The 20,711-nt window shown below is 35.7% G+C and overlaps 1 protein-coding gene across 1 annotated transcript in view; it reads right to left on the minus strand.

The window, feature by feature from the left end:
* Mylk4 (myosin light chain kinase family member 4) overlaps positions 1-20,200 on the minus strand; it is a 98,322-nt gene extending 78,122 nt beyond the window's left edge. The window contains exon 1 of the mRNA XM_027954825.2: positions 20,180-20,200. The gene's annotated coding sequence lies outside the window, so the exon portion shown is untranslated. The remainder of the gene's footprint in view (positions 1-20,179) is intronic.
* Between the last annotated feature and the right edge of the window lie 511 nt (positions 20,201-20,711).

Consider the following 20,711-nt stretch of genomic DNA (forward strand, 5'->3'; position numbering starts at 1 on the left):
TCATAGAATATCCAGACAGTCACATTTGATATTAGACCTTCAACATTTCCAAGTGACAGCGAGTAAGTAGCTAAATGCTGGATTATAAAAAATGAGGAGTCCAAAACTCTCACAAGGGTTGAGGATGTAGCTCAGTAGTAGAGTGCTTGCCCAGCAAGCTCAAGGCCCTGGGCTCCCTCCCAGCATGGAAATAAACAAACCAATAAATGAATTCCCATGCTTTAGGCAGGTAGTAAATTTGGGATCTGTTCCTTTTCCTGTTTAAAAAAAGAAAATAAAAAAGAAGGGTTTTTTTTAACAACATAAAAATAATAAAAGTATGGATGTGATCATTTTAAAATTAAAATTCAAAAATATGAAATAATGTTTTAGTTCATTATTTCTGTAAGTGATTGCATTCATTGTTTACTTTAATATAGAATATAAATACTGGCCGCTGAGTTAATATAATATTTAGAAAAGAGCATATGATATTTCAATAGGAACAAAGTACATTATGAAAATACTACTCACAGATAAATGCGTAAAAAATTTCCAATGTGCTTACATGAGTTTTATATTATTTTGGTTGAAAATTTTCTCTTCCTCCACCTTTTTTAAAAAAAGCAAAACTTTAGGGCTGTGGAGAGTGTAGAGAGCTTGCCTGGCATGCATAAAACCCTGGGTTCTAGCCTAAGCATTGGCCAAACAAAAAATGAAATATCAAAACAAAAAACTAAACAAAACAATAAAACCCCAAAATCCTTCAGGGCTGAGGGAGCAGCCCAGTGTAGAGTGCTTATCTAGCTTTTGGTTTGATTCCCAGCACCAGAGTAAATAAATAAAGTTTAAAAAAATAAAAATAAAAACCTCAAGCATAAAATCTGCAAGAATAGTGCAATGAATATCCATATACTCTTCATCTAGATTCACCAAATGTTAGTGTTTTCCTCATTTGCCATCTCTCTTTTTTTTTTCTGAAAGTTGCAGATTTCATTAAACTTTTCCTCTAAGTGCATAAGCGTATGTCTCATGAGAACGAAGACACTTCCTCAATATCGAGATCCAATAAAAAATCTGATAGTACATTTAATCATACTGCCTTTTGTTTTTAATTTCCTTCTATATATTTAGGGAACAGTCACCCCAGCCTTCTTTCTTTTATTCTTCCTGACATTGGTATTTTTGCAGATTCCAGACAAACTGCCTCACATAATATTTCTTAATTGGACCTGCCTGATTGTATCTTCATGTCTGGAAGCAGGTTATACCTGTAGCCAGAAAACCACATAAGTGATGTTATGTCTTTCTCAGAACATCACAAGAGGTGACACAGGTTGTCAGCTTGTGTTATTATTAGTGATGCTAAATTTGGTAATCTGATTCTGGTGGTGTCTTCCAGATTTATCCAATATAAAATTACTATTTGCTCTTTACAATTGACAGATATCTTTTGGGGATTTGCAGGTATCCTGCCTGAATTTTTTTTTTCTTTCTTTCTTTCTTTTTTTTTTTTTTTTTTTTTTTGGTACTGGGGATTGTACCCAGGGACACTTAACCACTGAGCCACATCCCAGACCTTTTATTTTGAGACAGGGTATCGCTAAATTACCTAGAACCTCACTAAGTTGCTCAGTCTGGCTTTGGACCCTTGATCCTCTTGCCTTTGTCCTTAGAGTCACTGGGATAATAGGTGTGCACCACTGCACCTGGCTCCTGCCTGAGTTATTACCACAATGATTATAAAATGGTGATTTTCTAATTCTAAAATTTCTTCAACACTTATTAATTTATATTCTTCTCAAAAGAAGAGTTTTTCTTTTTCGTCCTGAGCCCCTCAATTGTAGTATCAATATAAAGCTATGAATTTTAAAAAAATGAATGCACACTCCCTATATTCATTTGATGCTCAAATTGTTCCAGATTTGGCCAAACGGAGTACCTTTGAGCTGGCTTATATGTACTTTTGGCATGCTGCTCTTATTATTATTTTAATATTTCCCTACTTTCTCTACTTTTACATCTTATTTCTGCAATCTGCCATTTCTTCAAGGAACTTTGGTTCCTTTTAGAGAAGAATGGTATTCCCTTTACTACCAGAGTGCCATTGTTTCTAGCACCTTCAGTGAACAGAGCTAGGATATGTATATATATATACACACACACATATACACACACACATATACACACACACACACATACATATATACATGTATATATGTATATGTATATACACACAATTTAAATATATGTTCATACTCACATTTATAATTCTATTCCAATGCCATAAGATTCTTTCTGCTCTTTCTTTTATTATCCATATGTACTTCCCTCTCTTTGATTCTTTTTTTTTTTTTGTAGTTGTAGATAAACAGAATGCCTTTATTTTATTTGTTATGTGGTGCTGAGGATTGAACCCAGTGCCTCACACTTGCTAGGCAAGTGTTCTACCACTAAGCCATGCTCCTCCCTTTGATTCTTTTTTTTTTTTTTAGAGAGAGAGAGAGAGAGAGAATTTTAATATTTATTGTTTAGTTTTTGGTGGACACAACATCTTTGTTTGTATGTGGTGCTGAGGATCGAACCTGGGCCGCACACATGCCAGGCGAGCGCGCTACCGCTTGAGCCACATTTGCAGCCCCTCCCTTTGATTCTTTAAGCCTTAAAATGAGAGAACAAAATAAAATGGTTGCTACGAGGTAATATTCATGCTACAGTTGTGGCCATCCATTCTAAAGAATTGGAGAAGTCCTAGAGGGTTCATACCCAATTTTTAAAAATCCCATTCCACAGCATGAATCATCATTTTCTAGTTTTAGGAACTGGAAGAAGAGTATGTTTATATTTACATTCTTGAGAATGCTTTTCTACCTTCTAAATTGGAAGTGGATTTCAGGAGCTAGAAGAAGCTTATGATAGTAACAAGGAATGAAATTACAGAAGTGCAAAGCTCAAGTCATGCTCTTCTGACCAAATGCTGGCCTGCTTCTCCCAAAGAGGGTAAGGTTCAGGGGAGAAATTTTCCACAGGGAAAAACACTGCAGTAGAGAGCACAATAATGGTTGATGAGAACGTGGGTGAAAACCTCCTATACTTTCTAGTATGTGTGATTCACTCTGAAAGGTAAAATTGTATTTTCAGGCAGAAAATAAATCAGGCTATTACATAATGGTTCGTAGTTAGTTGTTACCTTTTATTTCATATGTTCAAAAATATCAAAGAATTTAAGATGCAAAAGGACTGTTGCAGCTGGTAAAATGTTTAAAGGCATTATAAATCCCAGTTCTTATACAGAGAATATTTTCAGTGTGAATGAAACTTGGGGGCAGGGGATAGGAAGGACGGTATTCTCACACAACTGTTAAGAAGGCACACTGTGCTAATCTTTATAGAAGGCAATTTAATCATGACCTTTGACCCCCCAATTGCATTTCTAAGAGTTTTACCTCAAAGAAATCAAGTTGTACCAAGACATTTAATTTTGAAGATATCATCATAACACTATTTGTTATATTTAAAACACTGAAATAGAACCAAAATATGACAGTTGATTAAACAGACATGGCATTCTCATACTAAAGAATGCTATGTGTCCATTAGTTATATGTAGAAAAATACTTAACAACATGAGAAAAAAACCAATGTTATTGTTAGGGGTAAAAGTGCATATTATAAAATAATATTTGCACTCAGTTTGAATTTAAAAAAAAAATCCTGCCAATATATTGGATGGATAACACATACTTAGAAAAATGTCGCAGTAGATTGTTACACCAAATATGTTTTATGCTTTTCTAGAGCTATCAATTTTCTAAAATAAACATATATTTATTTTTTGATCTGAAAAATGCCATTAAAACAAATTTATAGATGCATAATAAGAGACTAGCCTAAAATATGGCATTTGCTGGTAAATGGATGCAGCTAGAGAATATCATGCTAAGTGAAATAAGCCAATCCCCCCAAACCAAAGACCAAATGTTTTCTCTGATATGCAGATGCTAATTCACAATAAGGGGAGGGGGTACCTAGGGAAGAATAGTTTTAGGTTAGGTAGAGGGGAGTAAAGGGATGGGGGCTAGGGGAGCAGGAAGGATAGTAGAATGAATCAGACATTATTATTCTGTATACATATATGACTACATGACTAGTGGGATTCTACATCATGTACAACCAGAAGAATGAGAAATTATATTCCATTTATGTATTATGTGTTATAGTGCATTCTACTGTCATGTATAACTATTTAGAACAGATTTTAAAAAGAGAGAGAGAATAGCCTAGTGGAAAACTCACGAGAATTAGAGACAGATAGCTTAGGTTTGAATTTGAGATTCACTAGCTGTGTAAATTCAAAACCGTTGCTCAGTATTCTAAGCCTCAGTTTTTCTCATTTGTTAAATAAGGATGATAACATTTACCTTATGGAATAGATGAGGACTAAGAAATGAGATAAAAATTATTGATGCATCAGAGTGATTGGATATATGGCCATCTTTATGGTTATTATTGATACTATTATTGTTATTAATGTTAACAAATAGCACCAAATATGAAAGATTATAAACTGCAAACTTTCATCTAGATTCTAAAGAAGAAAAATATTCCTGAGTATCTCAATTTCTTTCATCCACAGTGCAAGATGACTTACTTTTAAAATATTGTTTCTGGGGCTGGGGTTGTGGCTCAGTGGTAGAGTGCTCGCCTAACATGCATGAGGCACTGGGTTTGATCCCCAGAACCACATAAATGTAAAATAAAGATATTGTGTCCACCTAAAAAAACTAAAGAATAAATGTTTAAAAAGTATTGTCTTTATCATTGAGATATATACATATGGAAAATGCATGAACTATAAGCATAGTTGGAGAAATAATTAAAAACACCCATAAAGTCAACACCAGATTATGAATTGGAACACCGAGAGCACCCCAAATCCCATCCGTTGGTCATTCTCCTTGAGTTAACTACAAATCTGAATTTTTATAATAATTTCCTTGATTTTCTTTGCAGTTTTAACTGTTACATGTGTACTCTAAATCTATAGCTTCATTTTGCCAGTTTGGAATTTGTATGTGAATGTATTCATACTGTTGGTATTATTTTATATCTTTTTCTGTCTTAATTCTCTTTGATTCACCATATTGTTGTGTCTAACTATACGTGTTTATTACTAACATTCCACTTTACAAATATTTCTAAATATATATATATATATATATATATATATATATATATATATATATATTCATATTCTACTACTGATGGCCATTTTGGTTGTCTTCAGTGTGGGGCTGCTACAAATATTATTGTGCACACAAGATGTATATTTAAATGTACATAACAATGTACACTCCCGTCAGCACTACAGGAAATGTCTTGTTGCTCTGTATCTTTTTTTTTTTTTACAGTTTAAATCTAACTTTATTACTGAGAGTAAGTTCTTATTGATAATTAGCCATTTGTCCTGCAATAAAGTCAAAACTAGAGATCATCTTCCATTCCAATGATGTAATTCTTTCTTAGTTGTTTAATACATAAAAGATTATAAGAGATACATATGAGAGGGTAACTATGATGACAAAGCTATTGAATCAAAAGACAAATCTAGCTAATTAGAGATCTGGTTATAAATGAAACATCTGAATATTTGACAGGTTTCCTTGTACCCTTTGTACTCGTGTCTTATTATAGTTTCCTGTTATTCCACTAATTTAAAAGCTCATTGTATTCAAAATAGTAAAGAAATCAAAATAAGTGCTTCAGACATGCAGTCAAGTTGAGGAAATGCTTGGATCAATAATTTTATGACTGATTTCAAGTTATTTTTACTGTTTCCTATCAAAAATTAATAAATTGTCAAGTGATTCGTTAATATAATTAGAGGAGCTTTCTATTTGAATGAGTGAAGCATTTGATCTGCATTTAAAAAATTTTAATTTTAAGCAATGCTTCTCAAATTTTTATGTACATATGAATTAGCCAGATAACTTGTGAAAATGAAGATTTTTATTTAGTAGGACTTTAGGCAGGCTTGAGATATAACATTTTTAACTAGTTTCGAGGTCAGCATATATATTAGTTTCCTATTGTGACTCTAGCAAGTTAAAAAAAAAAAAACTGTGGATTAGAAGAATACAAACTTTTATTTTTTAGTTTTTGAGGTGAGAAATCCAAAATCTATTTCATTAGGCTAAAAAGGAGATGTTGGCAGATCTGTATTTCTTCTGAAGTCTTAAGTTGTGTGTCCTCTTCTTTTCCATGTTCCAGAGCCTGTTAGCATTCCAGGGCATCTGGCTTCTCTTGAATGTTACTACTTCAGTGGTCCCATGTTCTTTTTTTCCAACTCTAAGCCCTCTGCTTCCTCTTGTAAGGATCCGTTTGATTACATTGGGCCCAGCAGGAAAATCAAGATAAATTTCTCATGGCAACATATGCGATTTTACCACTCCTGCAAATTCCTTTTACCATGTAATGTAAAGGACTCACAGACTCTGGGGATTAAGACATGGACATCTTTTGGAGCTTCATTATTTAGCCTACCATACCAGGCAATGCTGCTCTGGCTGCTCCATACTGACACTTTTTGTTACAAGCCTCTAGAGCAGAACAAAGACACTTACCCTGGTAGATCAGCTGGAAAGAGAATTAAAACAGTTCTCAGTTCTCCTGCTTATTAAAATGTAGTGCAGAAGCTGAGCTGAGACTAAGGCATTCTGTCCTGCCACCAGGATTGTAAAAATGTACATGTACTTTATTTAAAGGATAATGGATTTACAAAAGGTTTAATGCATGTAGTACACTCTCTGAATGTTTTATTTCCAAATTTAGAAGTTTTTATATCTTTCTGAGAATATTTGCATGTACATGAGGAGAGGAAGTAAGAAGGCACTTAAAATGTACACTCTGTACAGAATTCCACATTCTAATCTTTTTCTGCCCTTTCACTAAAGTTGATTTCCATTGGTTATACTGTGTAATTTGTATACCCTTAATCTTGTTTACAACATGTCTTCAGCCAGTAAGTAAAAACTTCATCAAGACAGATGATTTTTTCTCCTATCTACATCCTTCCTACTTCTTCTACTTCTTTCTCTTTCACTCCTTCCCACTTTTCCTTCTTTTTTCCCTCTCATCCTCTCTCCATACCTCCCTTCCTTTCTTCCTTCTTTCTTCCAATCTGTATCTGTCTCTTCCTTCCCTCTTTCTCTTCCAATTTTGTTTACTAGTGGCTGGAAGAATGTCCGCATGTACTAAGTGCTCCATTGTTACCTGCGTGAAAGATTTCAAATATGAATAGTTAAAAAATACTAAATTATTGCTTATGATTTTATGCTTCCATTATGATAGTTCTATCATTTCTTTTTTAATTGCTTAATACTCAAACATGTTAATAAATTATCCATATTGTTACTTCACACTACTGGACAAAATTCTAATTTGTCTTGCTGTAATATTTTGTATTTGTTTTGCTTTTATATTTTTTTAATGGACACTTTGAGTAGAAATACATATGCACAATGAAGCACAGGACAAAAGAAGACTGGAAAAGTAAGACATAGAGCATAGACTCAGTGAATGGAAGAGAAACATCAAGCAGTTTATCTATGTGTATAACTGAAATTCTACAGAAAGAAAAGAAGGGGAATGAACAAATTGGAAAAAATAATGACTAAAAACTTTCCAAATTTAAACCCACAAAATCAAGAAGTTCAACAGTCCTGTGGTTTTTATCAAATGTCCTTTGGCTTCACTAAGATCCACTCATTCTGGATATAAGAAGTTGAATAATTCAAGACCTTATTAAGTTGCTTTTGCCCGGCTCCCTGAATATTTGTTCTGTGCATATACATATTGGTATTTCACCACAGACTCGGGAGAATCTAAGCAGATTTCTGGAACTCATTGGGTATATATTATGTGGTATACTCTTCCATGTAAAATCTACCTGCTTCTATCTTCCCAAATTTATCTGTCTTCTTAAACCATCAAAAATTACTGGGTTCTGTTGTGTTCTCTTCCCCCATAGAGAAGTGGAAAGTGCCTCTAGCCACAAACCGGTTAGATTGTAAGGCTTTCCCCCTAAGTTTCCTTTCTCTGGAATCACAGCTCTGTTTTGCCCAGTTGTCTAATATTGGAAAATTATTGTTTCATATATCTTATTTGTTTGCCCAACTGTGTAAAATGGAAGAGTAATCCTGGGCCATCTTACTTTCTCATGGCTGTAACACCTATTTCAAAAGTGAAATAACAAGCAAAACATTTTCAAAAGATTTCACCTTTGTAGAAAAATAAATAAATCTAATGAAGGAAATTTTTTGAAGGAAATTTTAAAATTTTCAATTATTACAACTTTCAGCACATTTTACCACCTATAATTATACAACTGTGTTTCATTTTTCTATGTTGAAGTAACAAAGTTTATCTCAGTTTACTTCAGGAGATTGATTAACACATTGAATGGAAGAACATATTTTCTTTATATAAAACCATTAAGTGGTGATTAACTTCATAAACATGTTTCTTTCTGTGAACACTGAATGCATACAAACATGTAGATCCATCTAAGCAAACTTTCTGAAGCCAATATACATGTATTCAATACTGACCACAAAAATCAGATGTACTAAAGGTCACAAATGTTATCACACATATTTTTAATTATGAATACTTAAATACTTCCATTGTCTCACACATGAGTTTTGGAGGGATACCATCTCTAAACCACTTCTAAACCATAACTTCTAAACCATAACAAATCCTATATTCATATTATACCTGCATCTTTCTAATGGTAATATTTATTATAGTGATTGAAAGGCATATTTTAAAAAAACATAAATGGTGTAAACAATTAGCTGATTTACAACTTGGTTCAGATAACATCCCCAATTACCAAAATAATTAGTGAAATTGAATTCAAGATAAAAAAAAAAACTCAGTTTAATTTAAACTTGTCCTTGAAGCTACTTTCTGACCCATTTTAGCATATTACCTGTTGAAATATTCATAAGAAAAGAAAAATTTTAGGCATTGTGTTTAAGGTGACTTTTTTCCCAGTTAACTTTCATTTTTTTTTAAATACCCTTCTCTCTTATATTCTTTCCCCTAGATAAAAAAAAGTTCTTGAACATATCAATACCAATTACTTGAGTTCACTTTGTGTGAGAGATTGTGTCCTTTAGCAGAGACATGCAAGACCTCAGTGTTTCTCTTCTTTTTGGACTCCTTTGCAATATGAGATACTGTGCAATTCATTATTCCTATTTTGTGATGTTCTGAAAAATGTAGACATTAGAATATAGCCGTTTCAAGTTTGGGAGTGAGATTTGCTTTAAAATACAAACAGCACTCCCCATAAAAAGAACCATGAACATTAAAGAATATGTCATTATCATTTGAAATGCTGTTTCACAAAATGAGCTTTGACATTAATGTGGGTTTTACGTAATAGGTGTTCTTACTGATTTGCAGCACAAATATGTGCATGAGTGGTGGGTATGATTTCTCCCCTTTGAAAAAGACAACATAATTTTGGGGGCTCAAAGGAAAGGACAAAATGATGCATTCCGTGTCTCTTTCTCTCTAATGGGATTATGCTTTTCTCTAGGAGAGATTCTTATAATTTGTATGAGCCTCTTTCATCATCAGATATTTACTTATCATACAGCAAAATGTTGTGTAGACAAAGTGTGTTAATACAGAGTATTTCCTACCATGCGCTACTTAAAATGTATGGTTTTAGGAGCAGTTACAGTTACATGCTCTGTCTTAACCATGCACAACATGTTTCATTTTTGTGTATTTTTTTCAAACAAAAATAATGTTTTATATTACAAAATGAAAGAAAATGGAGTATGCATCTTTTGTTTCCCTGATTTGAACTCCCACTTTCGTCTCAGCAATGGCTTATAAACTCAAGGAGTGATTGTGTTCCTGAATTCCTAGTGGATTATGAGAGTTCTTATATATTGAGACCAAAGGTAGATTTTATTTGAGATGCCTTGGGTCTTCTGAAAATCCTACATCCAGACTTTTAAAATTGTGGCTCTAGGACCATCCTTTGGTCTCAGAAGGACCTTGTGATGAGGGTCTATGACATACATATTGTAAATGTACTTTAAACTATAGGTTAATCTTATAACTGTCACCTAGAGTTCTTCCTTTTGTCTTTTTTTTTTGCTCACAAGAACTTTTTTATTTATTTATTTTTTTAATTTTTTATTGTTGGCTGTTCAAAACATTACATAGTTCTTGATATATCATATTTCACACTTTGATTCAAGTGGGTTATGAGCTCCCATTTTTACCCCATATACAGATTGCAGAATCACATCAGTTACACATCCATTGATTTACATATTGCCATACTAGTGTCTGTTGTGTTCTGCTGCCTTTCCTATCCTCTACTATCCCCCCTCCCCTCCCCTACCCTCCCCTCTTCTCTCTCTGCCCCCTCTACTGACATTCATTTGTCCCCCTTGTATTATTTTTCCCTTTCCCCTCACTTCCTCTTGTATGTACTTTTGTATAACTCTGAGGGTCTCCTTCCATTTCCATGTTGCTCTGTATCTTTAACAACACTTTAATCTTTCAGAATCTAGTGGATGTGCAATAATATATCATATTTAAATTTAAATTACAGTACTCTGCTAAATGGTTAAACATTTTCTTAGATATGTGCGGGTACACACACATATGCGCACAGCACACATCACATTGGTCTGTTGGTCTTTGATTTTTATGAAGTACATATTTAAGTTCTTCTTCTTTTTTTGGTAAATATTCTATCATTTTCCTTATCACTATTTAGGAGTTTTAATACACTCTAAATGTTATGCTTGACAGTAATGTGTACTGTGGATGGCTTCTTTCGCCGTGTCTTATATTTTCACTCTTTTTATGATATTTTCTGATAGAAAAGCAGAAGCTGTTCATTTTTATATAGTAAGATATAGTAATTTTTCCTTTATGATTGGTGCTTTTTAGGTGGTGTCTTTTTGAAGAAGCCTTTCTCCTCTTCTCCACCTTGAGATCATAATGAAATTGTATTTATTTTCTAAATACCTTAGAGTTTGGCTTTCATATTTAGAAGGTAATTTATTTATTATGGTATAAAATAATTTTACTAATTTTATTTTTTTACATACTCTCCCAGCAACACTTACTGAAAAGTCTATCTTTTCCTCACTAATTTTCAAGACTACCTCTTTCAGATATCCATGTTTATTATATTTTCTGTTCCAATGTCCATGTGCCAGTCCTGGTGTTAGTATTTGTGGTGTCTTTTTTTAAATTTATTTACTTATTCTAACTTGTTATACACGATAGCAGGATGCATTTCAATTCATAGTACACATACAGAGCACAATGTTTCATGTCTCTGTTGTTCACAAAGTAGAGTCACACCATTTGTGTCTTCATATATGTACTTATGGTAATAATGTCCAGCTCATTCCACCATCTTTCCTATCTCCATGCCTCCTCTCTCCCTTCCCCACCCTCCTCTTTGTCCTATCTAAATTTCCTCCATTCCTCCCAAAACCCTCCAACCCCCATTATGAGTCAGCATTCACAAATCACAGAAAACATTCAACCTTTGGTTTTCTGGGATTGGTTTACTTCACTAAGCATGATGCTCTCCAACTCCATCCATGTACCTGCAAATGCCATGATTTTATTCTCTTTTAATACTGAGTAATATTCCATTGTGTGTGTGTGTATCACAATTTCTTTACACATTCATCTATTGAAGGGCATGTATGTTGGTTCCACAATTTAGCTGTTGTGAATTGTGCTGCTAAAAACATTGATATGGCTGCATCACCGTCGTGTGCTGTTTTTAAGTCCTTTGTGTATAAACTGAGGAATGGGATAGCTGGTCAAATGGTGGTTCCATTCCAAGTCTTCCAAGGAATTTCTACACTGCTTTCCAGATTGGTTGCATAAATTTGCAGTTCCACCAGCAATGTATGAGTATGCCTTTTCCCCCACATCCTCACCAACATTTATTGTTCTTTGTATTCTTAATAGCTGCCATTCTGACTGGAGTGAGATGAAATCTTAGAGTAGTTTTGATTTGCATTTCTCTAATTGATAGATATGTTGATCATTTTTTTCATATTTTATTTATTGATTGTATATCATCTTCTAAGATGATATACATTTATCAATAAATATCACATTTATTGATTGGGTTATTTAGTTTTTTTGGTGTTAATTTTTTTAGTTCTTTATGTATCCTAAAGAATTTCTGTTGTCTTTGTATTAAGATGTCTCCCCTATTCAAAAGTACATTGGCTATTCTTTTTTTATATATATTTATTTCTTAGTTGTACACAATACCTTTATTTTGTTTATTTATTTTTATGTGGTGCTGAGGATCGAACCCAGGGCCTCACACATGCTAGGCGAGCGCTCTACCACTTAGCCACAACTCCAGCCCCACATGGCTATTCTTGACACACTGAGAATATTTCCAGAATCAGTTTGTCAAGTTACACACACACACACACACACACACACACACACACTGGAATATAGATTGGGATTGCACTGAATCCGTAAATAAGTGTGGAAAGAGTTTTCTTTGTTATATTACTGAGTGGTTAGATCTGCAAACATGACATATCATTCCACTTATTTAGGTCTTCTTTACTTTAAAACTATGCAGTTATCTTTCTCTGAAGAGATCTCTCACATCTTTTATCAGATTTATTCTTAGTACTTCTTATTTTTTATGCCATTTAATATTTCATTTTAAAATTCCTTTTCTGTCTGCTCCTATGTATTGTGCTGAATATTTTTAGCAGATAACTTGTTAACCTGTTATCAGTTCAAAAAGTTTATCTATACATAGTCTTAATTTTCCTTATACACAATTATATAACCTACAAATATAGTTTTTACTTCCTTTCCAACCCTCATACATTTTACTTATTGTTCTTATGTTATAGGGCTTCTAGTATCATTTTGAAGATAAATGGTTGAATGTTTGATTTTATTAATTAATTTAAATTTAATATTGTCTTTTTGCTTTCAGTCTTTTCTAGTTGGAGTCTAATAACATCTCATTGTGGTTTTAATTTGCATTTCTCTGTGCATGTCTCATGTGTGGTTTTTTGGGCTCTCCAGATATCTTCTTTTGTGAGATATTCTTTTGCCGAGGTGTTTTGTTCTATTATTGAGTCTTAAAGATTTTTTACATATTCTACATACAAGATTCATACAAATATTTTATCTCAGTCTGTGTGCGGTCTTTTCATTTTCCTAAAGATGTCTTTTGAAGAGCAGTGTATCTAAGCTTTGATGAAATCAAATTGACCTCTCTCTCTCATGACTTCTGCTATTTGTGTCTTAAGAAACCATCTATCCCAAGCCCTTAAAGATATTCTTCTATGTTGGCTTGTGGAAGTTTCATAGTATTAGCTGTTCACTGAGGCCTGTAGTCCATTTTAATTCATTTTCTGCATGTGGGATACAGTAGAGGCTGAAGTTTACTTTTTCTCTTTTGGATATTCAGATTTTGATATTTCCATATGAACTTTAAATGCTTTTTTTTTTTTTGTATCAGGTTTTAAACCCAGAGGTGCTTAACTGCAGAGCCACATCCCCAGCCCTTTGTATTATTTATTTATTTATTTAAATTTTGAGACAGGCTTTTGCTAAGTTGCTTAGGGCTTCGCTAAGATGCTGAGGCTGGCTTTGAACTTGCTCCTCTACTGGGATTTCAGGCATGCACACAGTTTCAAATGCCTTTATAACATTGTTTATACTCTCCCCATTCTAGCAAGTAGTCACTGGACAGCTACAATGTATCCCCTACATATGTCTGGGAATTCCTCAAAGAATTATTTGAATATGCTACACTCTGTTGGCTGTAGCCCAGGTTTCTGTCTGCAAGTTTCTGTTGCCTGTATTCTGTGAAAGCTATTGTTGAAGATCTCTATGTTGAATATTCTCCATGAAGAAGGCCGCGGACACAGGCACCACTGTGGATGCCCATGTGCAGTAATAAGATCTGTGTCATGGGCGCTTCCTGTGGGTATCCCTCAGCTGTCCATCCTGCTGGATCTCCAGATCCAGAAGCAGCACCAGTTACAGCCAGATCACCCAGATTCCCATGAATGGGCTGTCTGTCTTCTGGTCTTAAGCCCTTTCATCATTAGGCTTCAAGTCCATTCTAATGAAAGAGAAGGAAACAGATGCCACAGCATCCCCTCCACCTTCTCCTCTTTCCACAATCCCAAATCCATCTTTCCCAAAAGCAACCCAGTCCTCTTCCTAGAGGCAACTCTCCATTTTTCTTGGGTGACTACTTTATTCTCATTTTGGGGGTGGTTTAGGTTTCTTTTCTCCTCTTTCTGGAATGGTTCTCCAGATAGCTCCAAATCAGTAGAAAGTCTTCATCTAACTTTCCCAGGACAAAAAGCTCCATTCAGGTGGTTTTCCCAGAAGAAAAAGAATGTCCCAACATGAGGCTTAGGAGGAATGAGTTAAGCCTGTACTTCAGGCCTGCCTAGTTGTTTTCACTCGTTGATTTCATTTAAGCACGTGCCCATGACATCTCAGGCACAGTACCTGCCACTGACAGATCAGGTGAAAAACTCTGTCCTCTAATGGAGGTTGGCAGGAGGAGTGGAAATAGACATGGAAACTGGGAATTGGGATACTGCAGGTAACTGTAATAGATAGGTTATCAAATAAGCTCATGGCCCAGGCACCAAACCAGCTGGAGGGTCAGGGAGGAGGATAAGAAGGACATCTCTACACTGAAAAGTAAATGGTATCCCAGACATGGTGGAGGGCTGGAAAGATATTCTGGGGTGAGGGAGCATGATATGCAAAGGTGGGGAGGTGAACGAATATGAAAACCCCCTTAATATTTTTGTTTTGATTTGTTTTACCATGAAACATAATAATGGATGCTGGTTGAGGGGGAAAATCATGTTAAGAAGGTATCTTTCTGTTTTATTAGTTTTTTTAAAGTCTAATTGAAGTAGAATTTTAAAAATGTCACTTCACATTCTACTTTGTAAGATAAGACCTTTTTCCAATAATTTGACAATGCACAATATTAGAATGGAAGAGGCAAAAGTATTGTTCTAACACTAACTGTCCCTGCAATTCAATCCTGACACTAAACTATGAGTTAGTACAGATCCTACACATTAGCAGCAATGTCTTCCACATGACAGTTGATACTTCAGAACCAGACAAAAGCAGAACATGGGTGGGTGGGGGGGAGGGTGCATGCCTGTAATTCAAGTGGCTCAGGAGGCTGAGGCAGGAGGATCACAAGTTCAAGTCCAGCCTCAGCAACTTAGTGAGGCCCTAAGCAACTTAGCGAGACCCTGTCTCAAAAGTATATATTTAAAAAAGAAAAAAAAAGTCTGGGGATGTGGCTCCATGGTTAAACATCCATGGGTTCAATCCCTGGTACAAAAAAAAAAAAAAAAAAAAAAAAAGAATGCATTTCTTTTATACCAAAGAAGACCAGTGAGAAACTAGAATAAATAAAAGCTCTAATTTACAAAACAATGTACAGAGGATATTAGAATTAATAAGAAATATGACACAGTATTGATAATAACAGGGAAAAGTCAGGAAAAGGAAGGAGCTTCCTTAGTTTAGGGGAAAGGAATAATAGAGCAAGAACAAGTGACCACAGGGCTAACTTTTAGATGGTGACTAAAGATGGCAGGGTTGTTTGTCATTGGGATTAACTGGACTCAAATGCTCAACATACCTTGGATATGAATTCAGGGTGGAAGACAATGCCCAGAGGTTTGATAAGAATAAGAGGCTTTTAATATACTTGTGCTTAGGCACTACAGCCAGGCTAGGACTCCAACTGTGGTCACTAAACAGAGGGCTATTTGAGACAACATTGACTCCATCATCCCCATTCTGACTCTGGGGAAGAAAAACAGGGAATATTGTTACAAGGCTCAAAGTAAACCTTCAAATTCAGCTGAAAACAATTAAGCACTAAGCTATTAAAGGAGAAAAATTTAAACCTAGGATTTTTGCTTTGCATTGATTTCATTTCCTGTGACCTTATAATCTAGTTTACATTTACTTGTATTTATGATGATTCAAAAAGAAAGTTTAAATTTGGTTAGGCAAAGCAATAAATAAGAGGAGGAGTGATTAAAGGTCCTCACTGGTGTGGTTTACTTATTTATTTTTCTACCATCACCATCTAGTGGAGAAAACCTTGAACTTCAGACTGAAGACTGGGGTTCAGGAATGAAAAGAAAAAAAAAATGGAGGGCCTATTAAATAGCAGGCACTAAACAAAATACTTACACATTTTCAGTCCATCTAATTCTCACAACATACTGTGAGACAGGCATTATTACTCCTCTTTCAGATTTGGAAACTGAGCCTGAGAAGTTAAGTATCTTTCCCAAGGTTAGATTTTGGCCACCTTAAATCCAGATCCTTGAAGTCAAGTCTAGTACCAGTTTTACCTCAGAGTATATCAAAATAGATTGATTCTACTCATGTATGAGGCTTTGGGAGCAAATTATACACACATATATGGAGAATTGTCTTTTTATTTTTATATATGAGCAAAGCACATGTCTAAAAAGAATAGAATGAGGCTGCAGGCAGAGTATACAATGAGTATGTTGAGATATGTACTTCACAGTTACTATCAACCCAGCACCACAGGAAGAAAGAAAAGAGAGGGAGGGAAGGAGGAAAAGAAATAGAATTGTAATACACAATTTTTTTTAATCTTTTAATTTTTACTCCAAATTGTACAATGAATATTTTTCAATGACAATAAATATTTTTGAAGACATACTATGGAACAATAAGATATAGAATTATACCTATATGTAAGTTCATAGCATAAACTTTACATACATTTAGAGACTGGGAAAAGGTGCTAAAATACTAACTAGGATTATCCATGAGCAGATTTTCCATAAGTATGTGTTATTTTTGAAAAAAAGGGGCAGGCCTTATATCAAGTAAAAGAAAAGATGTTTAAGAAACTTCACAGTTGTCTAATTTTTTTGTCATTATTTAAAAATATGTTGAATAAATTAAAGGTGACTACTTGTCCATATACTTCTTAAAAATGTTTAAAATCAGTGAACATTTAATAGCACTTAAAAAAAAAAAAAACTTGTTTGAAGACAGCCCTAGAAACTATTTTCAAAGTAGCTTCTTTGCTGTTCCTGTGATAGTCACTTTGGAGGACAAATAAAATTTCATGATCCTCTATTTTTTGCAGTTTCAAATTATATTATGGTCAAAGAAATAATGATTCTTTTCTTAACCCACATTTCTTTATCTTTTCTATTAATTTTATTTTTGAGCCTAACATTTCTAGTCAGAAAATCTCTTAAGAAAAAAATTGGATTTCACTCAGATTTTGTACAGGAGGTTGGAATACATACTTCAGTTAATATCAACTGGGAGGAAAAAAAGGTATCCCGTGCCTTTTCATATCATACAGTACTCATTCAATGACAATGAGAGAGAGATAAATATCATGCCCCAAATACATTTCTATGGTATATTTTATGAGTTGAATATTCAGAGAAAACTCTGCAGACACAAGATGGCTGTGACAATCTGTCCTTTTGTAAAAAGAAGTCTACATCTATCTACATTAATAAAAGATGCAGGCACATGCATTTTGACTTGATAACCCTACCCTTTTGTGCCTAGGAAAGATCTAGAATGGCTTTAGGCCTGAGGCTAAGCAACTCCATTTTAAAAACTACAGTTTGAAACCTGTAGTCTCAGCAGGCACACCCACAGAGCCCTCCAGTGTGGCCTCAAACAAATTACTTCCACTCACCCTGATAAAGAGAGTGAAGCCCCTGGCAGACTGTCCTCACCTGATAAGAGGGAAAGGCAAGAAGATCAGGGTGGAGACCACCAGACCAGATGTTTCTGACCCCAGGGTAAATGATGTCCTGGAGAATTCCAGTGGTAGCTGATAAGGATTCAAAGGGGGGTCAAACCCCCCAAAATTTAGTATAAATAATAGAGCTGATGAACAGGAATTCAGCCAGCTGAAACAAGGATGCACTCGAGCTGGAGAGCCTGATGAGGACCTGACATCCCATCACTTGTCATCATTCTTGAGCCTCTGCTCTCAAACTCTACTGCCTCCTCTGGACTTTGGTGAGAGCCGCAACCCCTCCCTACGACCCCCTCCTCAACTGATGGTCCACTCCATGCCAGAAAAAGCCTTTTTGGTTCCAGACATGATCACTTCTGAGTGAGTGTGCATCTGCAGAACGTAAAGCCTAAGGCTTGAGACTTTTGTACTTCGCATGCAGAGGGAATGTCTGTCACTAGCCTGTCATGATTGTGTTTTTCAGTGCTTAGAATTAATTTAGAATTGTTTGCTGTGAATTATGTCTATTGCAGTGCCTAGCATTAAGGATTGTCGTTTTCTTGATTAAGAACCCATAGAAAAATTGCATTGAGTAAGTTGAGTGAATAAAGCATTGAAAAGGGCAGAAACGTGGACATTCTTTATTTCTCCCCTCGACTGCATACAATTTTGCCCCCTTGAGACACACCTGGTCCAGACAGAGATGAGCACACGCACCTGTTACCTGTAAGTTTTCATCTGCTTAAACAAGACAACCCTGGCTTACTGGGCACGTCTTCCCAACCTTCCAGAAACTGTACCTGCAAAGCCCAAGCCCCTATCTATCCCTTTAAGCTCTATGTAAGAACGGACCATCTTGTGCTGAGAGCCACGGCTGAGTCTGTATGGCCCCTGGCATTTTGCCAACAGTATTGATTGACAGGTGAGGCATTACTATCCGCCTCTGCCGCAACTTTTGAGTTCTCGCACTATTTTGGAGTTCTCGTGGGGATTTCCAGGGATTCCCCGAGAGTGCCCATTGGTTGGGGAAGTGCAGGAGGAGGGATTTCCGGGAGAGATATTTCCAGCTGGGGGTTCCTGGACAAGCCTTGTGGCGCGTTCGGGAGGATTCCCCGGGAGCTGTGTGAAGTGTTTTCCTGCAGTTTAAAAATAAAGTTTGTTCCTGCTTCAGTGGCTCGTGATTTGTGCCCAGCCAGACTGGGGCAATCTTGGAGTCCCATATTTTAGGCATGTAATAGAATCTGTATGCTTCTCTTTCTGTTAGCTATTGTCAGTTTATATCATAAATTTATCATTTTCAGAGAGAAAACAGTAGATTTAAAACCTCCCTATGATAACTTTCAAGGAGAGGTTCTTATGTGGTAGATGACTTTTGTCAAATTTCAGAAAAGTTTTCATTTTCCCTCACTTCATTTACTTTTTTTTCTAGTTGTAGATGGACACAACACTTTTATTTTGTTTATTTACACGGTGCTGAGGATTGAACCCAGTGCCTCACACATGCTAGGTGAGTGCTCTACCACTGAGCCACAGCCCCTCATTTACTTTTTTCTGATTACCAAAAATGCATGTTTAAGCCGTGCATGGTGGCACGTCTGAAATCTCAGCAACTCAAGAGATGGAGTCAGGAAGATAGGAAGTTCAAGGTCAGCATCAGCAATTCAGCAAGACTCTCAGTAACTTAGCAAGAACCTGACTAGAAATATAAACAAACAAACAAACCCGGGGATGTGACTCAATAATAAAGTACCTCTGGTTTCAACCCCTAGTATTTCCCCCACCAAAATGCATGTTCAAGATACATGTTTAAGATATATTTTTTAAATGCATATTAAGGACTGGGGTGTGGCTCAAGCCATAGCACGCATGCCAAGCCTGGCATGCATGCGGCCAGGGTTCGATCCTCAGCACCACGTACAAACAAAGATGTTGTGTCCGCCGAAAACTAAAAAAATAAATATTAAAATTCTCTCTCTCTCTCTCTCTCTCTCAAATAAATAAATAAATGCATATTAAGATACATTTTTTTCTTTAGTCATGGAGACTGAGGAAAGAGGACTGCAAGTTAAGGCAAATCTAAGCAACATAGCCTGACACCCCACCCAAGAAAGATATTTTTTTCAGAAGAGTAGGTTTACAGAAAAACAGAATCCAAAATCACAGGAAATTGTAGTACTTTGAAAGATGTAGAATACTGCAACTTACATTTTAATCAGCTTTTTATGTGTGCATACACTGTAATTTTAAAAAGCTGACTGTTCTGTTACCTTTGCAGTCGCTGTGACCAAAATACCTGACAAGAACAATTTAGAAGGTTTATTTGGGACTTACAATGCCTGGTCAGCTGACTCCATTGCTTTGGGCCAGTGGTGAGGCAGAACATCATGATGCAAGGGCTTGGCAATGGAAAGCTACCCAGCTCAGGGCAGCCTGGCGGGGGGGGAGGGCGCGGAACCAGCCAGGGAGGAACAGCCCTAATCACTGCCTAAAAGCCCACCTCTGTATCGTGCTGCTTTGGGGATCACACATTTCAGATACTGCACATTCCAGATCCAAGCAGTCACACCAGTCCTTACTTTGTTGTAGTGGGAGTTAGAATGCTCGAGTTAGTTTCCAACTTGCAATTAAATTGCAAATTTGTTGCTAAAAAACTAACAAATCTAATAGGGTAGGGAAGCACCTTTATTTGCATTTCTTTGACTCCTACTGGGGTGAACTTTTTAAAATCACCCATGCATATAAGTTTTTTTCTGCTGTTCAGTTTCTTTCTCCAGTTTTCTATCGGTAATATTTGGGTCCCTCCACCCCTCCCCCCATTTCCGCTTCTTTACAAACAACTTCCGTGACCTCCCACGGACAGGCT

The sequence above is a fragment of the Marmota flaviventris genome, chromosome 6 (assembly GCF_047511675.1).
Source record: "Marmota flaviventris isolate mMarFla1 chromosome 6, mMarFla1.hap1, whole genome shotgun sequence".
In the NCBI taxonomy this organism is placed as follows: domain Eukaryota; kingdom Metazoa; phylum Chordata; class Mammalia; order Rodentia; family Sciuridae; genus Marmota; species Marmota flaviventris.